This window comes from Hypomesus transpacificus, chromosome 9 (assembly GCF_021917145.1).
Source record: "Hypomesus transpacificus isolate Combined female chromosome 9, fHypTra1, whole genome shotgun sequence".
In the NCBI taxonomy this organism is placed as follows: Eukaryota; Metazoa; Chordata; class Actinopteri; order Osmeriformes; family Osmeridae; genus Hypomesus; species Hypomesus transpacificus.
Genome location: NC_061068.1, coordinates 21,412,844 through 21,423,657, shown reverse-complemented (window position 1 = coordinate 21,423,657; position 10,814 = coordinate 21,412,844).

Below are 10,814 nucleotides of genomic sequence, written 5' to 3'. Positions count from 1 at the left end.
AACGCCATCATTCTCAGACAAAACGATCTCAAACCAAACGCCGTCATTCTCAAACAAAACGTTCTCAAACCAAACGCCATCATTCTCAGACAAAACACTCTCAAACCAAACGCCGTCAGAAAAACCTCTGTCATTCTCAGACAAAACGCTCTCAAACCAAACACCGTCATTCTCAAACAAAACGCTCTCAAACCAAACGCCATCATTCTCAGACAAAACGCTCTCAAACGCCATAATTATCAGACAAAACGCCCTCAAACTAAACGCCATCATTCTCAAAACAAACGCCCTCAAACCAAAAGCCATAATTCTCAGACAAAACGGCCTCAAACTAAACGCCATAATTTTCAGACAAAACGCCCTCAAACTAACTTTTGTCCGAATTTTTTGGTCAAAGTTAGCTAGATGGGGGAGCTGCTGACTAGCTTTCTGAATTAGCAAAAGTAGCAGCTTTTAAAGTGAATACCATGGTGTTGTTCTGTTAACTGGTACAGCAAGAAAACGTACTTTTGATGAAGAGTAGTGATGTGTCGTTCGTGAACGATTCGTTCATTTTGAACGAATCCTTACAAGGACTCGGGAGTAACGAGTACTCTCAGAGTGATTCGTTAAATTTCTCGTGGCCGCGGATCGGGACTATTGCATAGGCTCGTCCAAGTAAACAGAAATGATTCGTTCATTTCCCAAGTCGGTCTTCGGGTACGAGTCTTTGGATCGTTTTTCACGTGACCTGTATAGGCTCTGCACTGGTAGCTAGAGGAAACGAACGATTCGTTCATTTCCCAACTCGGTCTTTCTACGAGTCTTTGGATCATTTTTCACGTGACCTGCATGTATGGAGTTAGATTAGTTTCATAATTCAAACAAACGCAACACGATTCAAACAAACTTAACACGATTCAAACAAACGTAACACGATTCACAAATGTATTTCGTGATTCACAAATGTAACGCGATTCACAAATAAATGACCCTATTACTGTCACGGCCACAGCCGTGCCCCCCTATTGTTTTTGGTTTTGCCCTGCCCTAGTGTTTCCCTGTCATTGTTGTCACCTGTCTCGTTCAGTTGTCGTTAGTTTCATTGTGTTCACCTGTGTCTTGTTTGTTTCTGTGTATTTAGGTTCCTGCTTTGTGTCCAGTCTTTGTCTTAGCATTACCCTTTGTCCCTGCATGTACCCTGTCTGTTTCCCGTTTTGAGAATTAAACCTGTGTTCCTCGCTATGCCTCGGTACTCCCCTGCATTTGGGTCCAACCCCACCTCACGTCGTGACAGAATGCTAAGACCAAGATGGGACCCAGCAGAGAGTTCACCCAACCCTTTCCTAGGGACCCGCCTGGCCTTTGGTGGACCCCGAAGCCTGCAGCTCAAGGCCCACCCCAAGTCCTGGTTCCAGCCCCAGCCGGAACACCGACTCCAGCCTCGGTCCTGCCCTGGGCCCCTGCCTCGATCCTGCCCTGTGCCCCTGTCTCATCCTGAGGTTGTGCCGCCCTGCGCCCGGACGAAGAAGGTTGCGCCGCCCAGCACCCAGACCACCAAGGCTGTTCCTGCCAGGGAGTTTCGGCCGCCTGCCGCCAGAACCCAGCCCCGTTCCTGCCCTGTACCCCTGCCTCGTTCCTGCCCTGTAGCCCAGCCTCGTTCCTGCCCTGTACCCCTGCCTCGTTCCTGCCCTGTGCCCCAGCCTCGTTCCTGTCCTGTAGCCCAGCCTCGTTCCTGCCCTGTGCCCCAGCCTCGTTCCTGCCCTGTACCCCAGCCTCGTTCCTGCCCGGTGCCCCAGCCTCGTTCCTGCCCGGTGCCCCAGCCTCGTTCCTGCCCGGTGCCCCAGCCTCGTTCCTGCCCGGTGCCCCAGCCTCGTTTCTGCCCTGTGCCCCAGCCTCGTTCCTGCCCTGTGCCCCAGCCTCGTTCCTGCCCTGAGCCCCTGCCTCGCCCCGAGGTTGTGCCGCCCAGTGCCAGGCCATCCGAGGACTCCTGGCCGCCTCCTCCTCCGCCCGAGGACTCCTGGTCGCCGCCTCCTCCGCCCGAGGACTTCTGGCCTCCTCCTCCGCCCGAGGACTTCTGGCTGCTGCCTGCCGCGGTGCCCGCGCTCCCATGCGCCCCGGTGCCCGCGCTCCCATGCGCCCCGGTGCCCGCGCTCCCATGCGCCCCGGTGCCCGCGCTCCCAGGCGCCCCCTCGTCCGCGCTCCCAGGCGCCCCCTCGTCCGCGCTCCCAGGCGCCCCCTCGTCCGCGCTCCCAGGCGCCTCCTCGTCCGCGCTCCCAGGCGCCTCCTCGTCCGCGCTCCCAGGCGCCTCCTCGTCCGCGCTCCCAGGCGCCTCCTCGTCCGCGCTCCCAGGCGCCTCCTCGTCCGCGCTCCCAGGTGCCCCCGTGCCCATGCTCCGGCGTCCGGGCCGCCCCCCGGACCTGCCTCTACCCTCTGCCCTGCCTCCGGGTCGTCCCCCGGACCTGCCCCAACCCTCTGCCCTGCCTCCGGGCCGCCCCCCGGACCTGCCCCGACCCTCTGCCCTGCCTCCAGGTCGTCCCCCGGACCTGCCTTGACCCCCTGCCCTGCCTTGTGGGTCGTCGGGTGACGTCCCTTGAGAGGGGGGTACTGTCACGGCCACAGCCGTGCCCCCCTATTGTTTTTGGTTTTGCCCTGCCCTAGTGTTTCCCTGTCATTGTTGTCACCTGTCTCGTTCAGTTGTCGTTAGTTTCATTGTGTTCACCTGTGTCTTGTTTGTTTCTGTGTATTTAGGTTCCTGCTTTGTGTCCAGTCTTTGTCTTAGCATTACCCTTTGTCCCTGCGTGTACCTTGTCTGTTTCCCGTTTTGAGAATTAAACCTGTGTTCCTCGCTATGCCTCGGTACTCCACTGCATTTGGGTCCAACCCCACCTCACGTCGTGACAATTACATTTGTTTGCAACCTGACTAACACAAATTACAAGTCCCTGCATTCGTTGGTGTGAATCCCTGCATTCGTTGGTGTGAATCCCTGCATTCGTTGGTGTGGATTTTTGTAACTTTCCTGACACGCTTAGGTTCACAAATGCATTTTTTCTAAAAGATATCCTCTGCAGCCTATCAGATGTCTCCAATTTTAGCCAATCACCGGAGAATGTTTAATATGGGTAGACGGGCTCTGCGTTAGCCTAGGAAACACGGAAAATGACTAAACATGAATCCTGCCATTCTCAACAATATTCAATCACGTATGATCATCGGTTTAATAAGATTAACAAGCAACATTTCACCTACATGCTATCAGACGACATTGCTCGTGATCTGAAGGAGACGATGTCTGTCATTATGGCAGGTTGTTGAAGACCACATAGACACTTTAATATGATTGGCTAAAATTGGAAGAAACGATCTGATAGGCTGCAGAGGATATCTTTTAGAAAAAATGCATTTGTGAATCTAAGCGCGTCAGGAAAGTTCCAAAAATCCACACCAACGAATGCAGGGATGCAGTTCTTAAAGTTATTTCTGAAACACATTGGGAGACTATTTCTTATGGTGGCCATAAGATTAGATTTGATAATCTGAAAAACAATACATCTAATGTGCTATTGAACACTCTGGTGACAGTTGACTTGGATATTTTTAACAAGTAAGCAAAAAAGTAAAGCGGCACATTAAGCCTCAGTCTCATTAATGTTAGGATCAAACATTGGAATGGGGAGATTGATAGTCCAACTTTAATATATTCTGATAGAAAATTAAACACAACCATTAATTTGGCGAAGGATGTAAGACCTGTGAGTTCCAGCACCATGGTGTCATTATCCCTGAATGCCTCCTCATTCAAGGACCGCTCTTGTGCCCGGCCGGGCCCTTAACTCACGGACCTAGACTCACTTTCCAGTGCTGACATCGTAGCCTGGCAGGATGGATTCACGCTAGGGCTGTCAATGAATATTCTAAATTCGAATATATATTCGAATAGTGTTTTAAAACCGAATTTCGAATGTGAAAATTAATATTCGCATGTAAAAAAACAAAAAATAAACAGAACCGCAGAGGCAGCGCGTCTGTCTGCTTTGCGGGTAGGCGCGCGCCTCAGCGTCACAGCTGACAGTTTACTTGCGTGGAAGATGGCAGAAAGTGCAAAACCCAGCTTGACCGCAGAGAAAGTGATTGTAGCCCCAATAAATCTAAAAAGTGATGTCTGGAAATATTTCGGATATTGGTCAGTTGATGGTAAACTTGTTGAGCCTACAGCTAAAGTAGTGTGTAAACTAGGTAAGCTGGAGTTAGCTTACCATTCAACAACTAGCAACTTGAGGCTACATCTCCATGTTTACCACAGCACAGCTCGCTCGGAGCATTCTATGTCGGTTCTATACTGTAAAACCTTAATGTTAATGATATTTGTTTCAATCACTGCATGATGCCTGCCATATTTGGGACAAGAATCGCAACCTTAAACATTTCGGATATTGGTCAGTTGATGGTAAACTTGTTGAGCCTACAGCTAAAGTAGTGTGTAAACTATGTAAGCTGGAGTTAGTTTACCATTCAACAACTAGCAACTTGAGGCTACATCTCCATGTTTACCACAGCACAGCTCGCTCGGAGCATTCTATGTCGGTTCTATACTGTAAAACCTTAATGTTAATGATATTTGTTTCAATCACTGCATGATGCCTGCCATATTTGGGACAAGAATCGCAACCTTAAACTCAGGATTTGTTTGTTGTTGTTCATTTCATAACGCTATGCGCAGAGAGCGCGATGGTGCAGGAGAAAGAGAAAAGAAAGAGTGCGTGTGCGCGAGCGAGAGGCCAAGGTCTGCGGTCTTATTAGTTCATTTACTTATTTTTGTGTAGGTGTAGGTAATTTGTCAAATATGTTTAAACTTAAATAAATTAGGCCTACTTACCTATGTAATGGTGATAAACGTTGTGATTTGAGTTTGGTGGTCGATTGCTTTGGCCTATGGCTAGAATAAATGGGAGCGAAATGTAATTATGTTGGAGGGAAATGATGTGTGTTCAAAAAAGAAACTGAACGTGGTTTGCCTGTAACATTTGATGTATTTGAAATGGCATTTTTGCAATCTTTCTAATTTCCTAAGGTTTTCACTTGTTTTCAGTTTTTTATCTGTTTTGATTGCTAATGCCTCGTTCTGCCTGTAGGATAGACAGCATGTAGCTTCTGTTCGTCCATTGCAACATCGTGTCCGTTGTCTGCTTTATATAATTCTCCTTTACAGGTATGAACGGAGGTTGTGATGTGTTTTGACTTGAATGTTTTATACTGAAATGAATATGTACCGTATTGTTTGTTTGTGTCACAGTTTAAGTATTTTAATTTGTCAGTCCGGAAAAGTTCAGTTGTATATTAGCCTACTTCCTAGCTAAGTCGCGTGAAGCTTTGTTAAATGGAGGTAGCCTACAGTTGTCACGTTTCCAAAATGTGTTTCGCTCATTGGGGTGTGCTTGCCTTTCGGCGAGCACAAACCATTGTTATCTCACATATATCATTTTTATTATTGTTTATTTTCGCGCCCCTAAGGCTCAGTCAATATTTGGACTACATAGACAACGTCGATGTCAAAAGGTTCGTCTTGGTCGCGATTGCGTTGGTTCTATTGGGATTTATGTTCCGTTGCACGGTTTTGGTTTTAATTAAGTTTTTGTGGCAAAAGTGAAGCTAACGGTGGCTAACTTGCTAGCCACAGTCACTGACGCTACTGACGTCACTAACGTCACGAAATATCGCGTGACTACCTCCAGCAGAACATTAGTTTAGCAGCTCGTTAACTTCTGGGAGATAGCTAGGCTAACTGCTTTACTGCAAGGGAGGAGCAGAAACGCCACAAGCAAATAGGCCAGGGTGAAAACTATTTAGTCATTTTACTTTGAGATACTTTTACTTTGTGATATGAAACACAATTGTGAAGTGTAATGTACAATATAAGCTGATATAAGGAAGTAGTTACGTCTACTTTCGGAAACAGTAGTCTACTATTTCACTGAAGCATTAGCATCATGACATTAGCCTCTGTTGCCCGGGCAACACATACTACAGCGGTCTATGATGCATCTGTTTTCAATTGTTAAAATAAACATTCTTCTCCAATACATTTTCGTTGTAGGATTTATTAGTTCAAGTTCAAGTTCAAGTCTTTTATTTGTCAGGTGCACAGAGCAACACAAGGTTAGACTGGGCACTGAAATTCTTAAGACAAGACAACGCAAGCACTTGGCATAACATAACATATAAGTACACAGAACAAATTTACATCTATGCTGAGCTTAGATAAGTGAACTTCCTAAATATACAGATAGCAATAAATAAACGACTATACTAACCCTAACACTAAAACTTCCTAAATTACAGATAACAATAAATAGTACGCTATACTAACCCTAATACACAAAAAAAAAAAAAAAAAAAAAAAAAAAAAAAAAAAAACCTGTTACAACCCTATAAACTAATCTAACCTAAATGGAGTACAATTATTATGACATTATATTACAAGTAAACAATTTTTGGGTGAAATTATCATTACCTGTGGTTTCAAACTAGTGTAGCTCACTGTAACACTGTACAGTAGCCTAGTAGGCTACTTACAAAACAGCGTTAGCGGCTAGATAAAGACTACTAACAGACCAGCGCTAGCGGCCAGGTAAAGACTACTAACAGAACAGTGCTAGCGGCTAGGTAGCCTAGTTGGCTACTGTAGCTAACAAAAACATCTCCACAGTTGTTTACAGTACTGTAGGAAGTCAAACGGCGGCACATGTTTTTGGTGAAACTATCTGACTAGTGACTACTAACCTGAACTCCATTGCCACAGCCTAAACTTTGTCAATCTGTTCATGAAAATAATTCATTTCAGCCTAGACCGTACAATGGAAGTAATGTTAAATCGAATTCAACCAACGCAATCGCTACCAAGACAGTCTAGTAATAGTTGTAGCCTACAATCTACCGGGGCAGCTTCTCCAAACAGCAGGGCTATATATCGCATTTTGCCTTGTTACTGACAATGATCGCTACCACTGACATTCTTATGAATGAGTGATTTTCCCCTAAATAAAGGTCAAGCTCATTTACGTTTTTTGGGGCATATTTTCAGTTAGCAGATGATACTATTTGAATCGCGATTCCATCTGAGATAGCTAGCTACTGCTGGTAACGTTGTTGTTAAAATACATTTCAAAGGGGGTTCTTTATTAATGAATGAATGTAATATGAGTAGGCTAAATGCCTGAAAATATCACGAGAAGGGAAAAACGTACAATGACGTTTAAGTCACAGAGATTAGGTCAATTTTTACACCGGTCTGCCAAATATATTCGTTTTGATTCAACTATGAGGTTGCTAATCACCATTCCCTCTTGCAGGGGAAATGAGAAGACAACTATTTCATTCTACTCTTCACTCTTAGTATTTTGAGTTGTAAATGAGCAGAAAAAAATATGCTTTTAAATCTATGTAATCTTTATAAATAATAAGTAGGCTATGCATTTTAATATAAAATATACAGAAATGTAATTTAAATACGGACCCCTGCAACCAACACAAGTAAGCAAGCACACCCTACAATTTCCCCAGAAATTGTACCATCTCTAGTTTCTTGTTGGTATGTGTATTATACAATGCTTTCATTAGATATAATATTTCAAGTTGAAATGCCAAATGTTTAAGATGCATAAAAATAATTTGCAACATTGGACTTGACAAAGCAACATCGTGTCCGTTGTCTGCTTTCTATAATTCTCCTTTACAGGGGCACAACATTTTGAGGCACCGCTGAGATTGTGTGCAGCATGGTCCAGCATCTACCAGAGATGTCCCCAGCCGTCACACATCTCTATTAAGGAGCTCTCTGGAGCTAAGTTTGAACATGTAACTGACAAGGGCCGAACGGCTCTCATCACACTGATTTCAAACCACATCCAGAGAGTAGAGTTAGAAGAGCTTGAGGATGAAGGAATGTCTGACTTACTCCACCTTCAAGACAAAATGTTTGAACTCCAGGTAGCTTGCAAAGCTGGCACACGAGAACAAGTAGACGAGCAACAGGAAAAACAGAATAAAGAGGAGGACAAATTATTGGAAGAAATCGAAGCGTTGAAGCTTCGGTTGGAAAACACACAAAAACAGAGTAGAGAAATGAAAAGTGTAGCTTCCACAAGGGAGCCACAGCAGAGCATAGTCTACAGTGCGGCACCTCACCCATGGCACAAGGACTTTAAAATCGCTGGCCAAATTGGTGAGCTTGGTCAGAAAGACAAACTGACTTTTTCAAGCCTAGCACGACAGATTGAACATGGCTTAAGCCAGAGTTTTCCTGAACTTGAGATAATAGATGCAGTGATCAGAGCGATATCCCATGGCATGCAGCTTCGAAGTTATTTAGAGGGCAAAGCCAACTTGACCTTACCCACATTGAGGCGAATACTCCGTTGTCACTATCAAGAGAAAAGTGCGACCGAACTTTATAAGCAGCTAACTTCAGAGGTGCAGGGCATTAAAGAAACACCACAGAACTTCCTTATTCGCACTTTTGACCTGAGACAAAATATCTTGTTCGCTTCACAGGAATCTGAGTCGGGTCTCCAATATGACCCTGGATTAGTGCAGAAAATGTTTCTTCACACTGTTTTAACTGGCCTGCAGAATGAAAATATCAGGCAGTATCTTCAGCTTTATTTGGAGCAAGCGGACGTTTCTGATGAACTGTTGCTCGAGCGGATGAATACAGCATGTGCCTGAGACAGAAAGGCAGAACAAGAAAAGATTGTCGGGACAACAAAAGCCGGTGACCACACACTCAGTCCAATCGAGCGATGCTCCTGCTGAAAAGAAGGAAAACTGCCAACTCAACATAGTCCTAAAGTATCCCCAGTTGTTCTTTCCCAGCTTGAGGAAATTAAAGCGGAGATGGCTCTGTTGAAAAATCTTAAAGTTGAAGTGTCTCAAATTAGGGAGTCCATGCAACAGCCAAAGCTCATGGCTGGACAGCCACCGTCAGCAGGAGGGGCCGATGGTACATCAGGACCACAATTCTCGGGACAGCAGATGCAGGATTCATCACAGGGATACTGGTTCACTCCAGACCCCAGATACCAAGGAGGAACTGTGGAGTATCAGCAAAGGTTTGCCCCACAGCGCAGCTTTCCCCTAGCAAATCGTGGACAAAGAAGAAAATGTTTTGGCTGTCAACAGAACGGGGCTGGAGATTATTGCACACACTGTTACAGGTGTGGTAGCAGTGAGCACTTCTTGGCGGGCTGTCGAGCAAGGGAACAGAGACAGTTTGGAAGTGAGCATTTAAATGGGGGAAGGTCACTTGCACGGGACAGGGAGTGACTGAAAAAGAAGCAAGTATATGTAAGCATATGTACATCAATGTACATATTTTGGACTAAAGGGGGAAGAAGCAATCTTGAAGCAATGTGCATCTTGTAAGGAAGTACTTTACTGTTCGAGGTCATGTCAAGTTGATAACTGGGCTGAACACAAAATCAAGTGTGAACCTTCCTCATGTATGACCACGAATACCACCCCTAAAAGAGGAAGAATGTCTAACAGGGCGCCATTAGTAGGGGAAAAGCACATTGTTGACTGCTTCATCCAAGAACAAAGGGTTCAGGCTTTGTGGGACTCAGGCTCCCAAGTCACCATAATTGATGAGCTGTGGAAAGAAGCACACCTCCCAGACGCAAGACTAAGAGACATTTTAGAAATTCTAGACATTACCTCAGATTTTGACATAAAGGCAGCAAATGGGGAAAGCATGCCATATATAGGTTGGGTTGAGGCAACTTTCAGATTGGGTTCAGGGGCTGCATCCAATACAGAAGTTATTGTCCCCGTACTTGTAATGAAGGGTGGCCAGCTTATTCAACCAATCATTGGTTCTAATGTAATTAAGATCATTATAGACAGTGAACTGAAACAATTCAACGATACTGACCAAGGACAGCTGAGTAGAACAGTAAGGGCAGCCTTCCCAGGCCAAGCAAGGGCTTTTGTAGAGCAAGTCAGTACCAATCAAGTGGATGAGTATGTCGTCAAGACAAAAAGGGAGAGGATCGTCATACCTAAACACATGTCTGTCAGGGTTGAGTGTCATTTAATATGGACTTCCCACATGAAGATAAAACACTTATCTTCGAACCTGAGGTGAACCCCAGCTGGACTGAGGGACTTGAACTGTGTGACAAGCTCATAAGAGTAAGTAAGGGTAGCAAAAAACCTTCCATTACTGTTAGTGTGCAGAATCCTACAGCTCATGAGATAGTGCTAGCAGGGAGAAGTGTAATCGGGACTGTCCAGCAGATTCAGGCAATCTACCCGGCCACCACACTGGAGGGGCCCCGCCCTTTATCACCAGCTACAACAAATCACATCAGAACTGAAAAAGATAAAGCTACTGGTAAGGTTTGGGATCCACCTTTGGATCTGAGCCACCTCAACGAGTCAGAACGGGAGATCGTTTCCAAGATGTTAAGAGAGGAGGACCTCCTTTTCGAGAACAGATGACAATATTGGCTGCATTGAAAACCTGCAACTCAGCATTTCTCTGAAAGACACAGAGCCTGTAGCCAAATCATAGCTCTCCGTGCCTAGGCCTCTTTATCAGGAAATGAAGGATTACTTGAGTGACCTTATCGCTCAGGGTTGGGTGGAGAAGTCTTACTCACCATACGCATCACCAGTCGTGTGTGTACGAAAAAAGATGGGAGTATGCGGCTTTGTATTGATTTCCGCGAAGTAAACAAAAGGACTCTCCCTGATCGCCAGCCTATACCAAGAGTGCAAGAGATAATGGATGGCCTTGGAGGAAATTAGTGGTTCTCTCTTCTGGATCAAGGGAA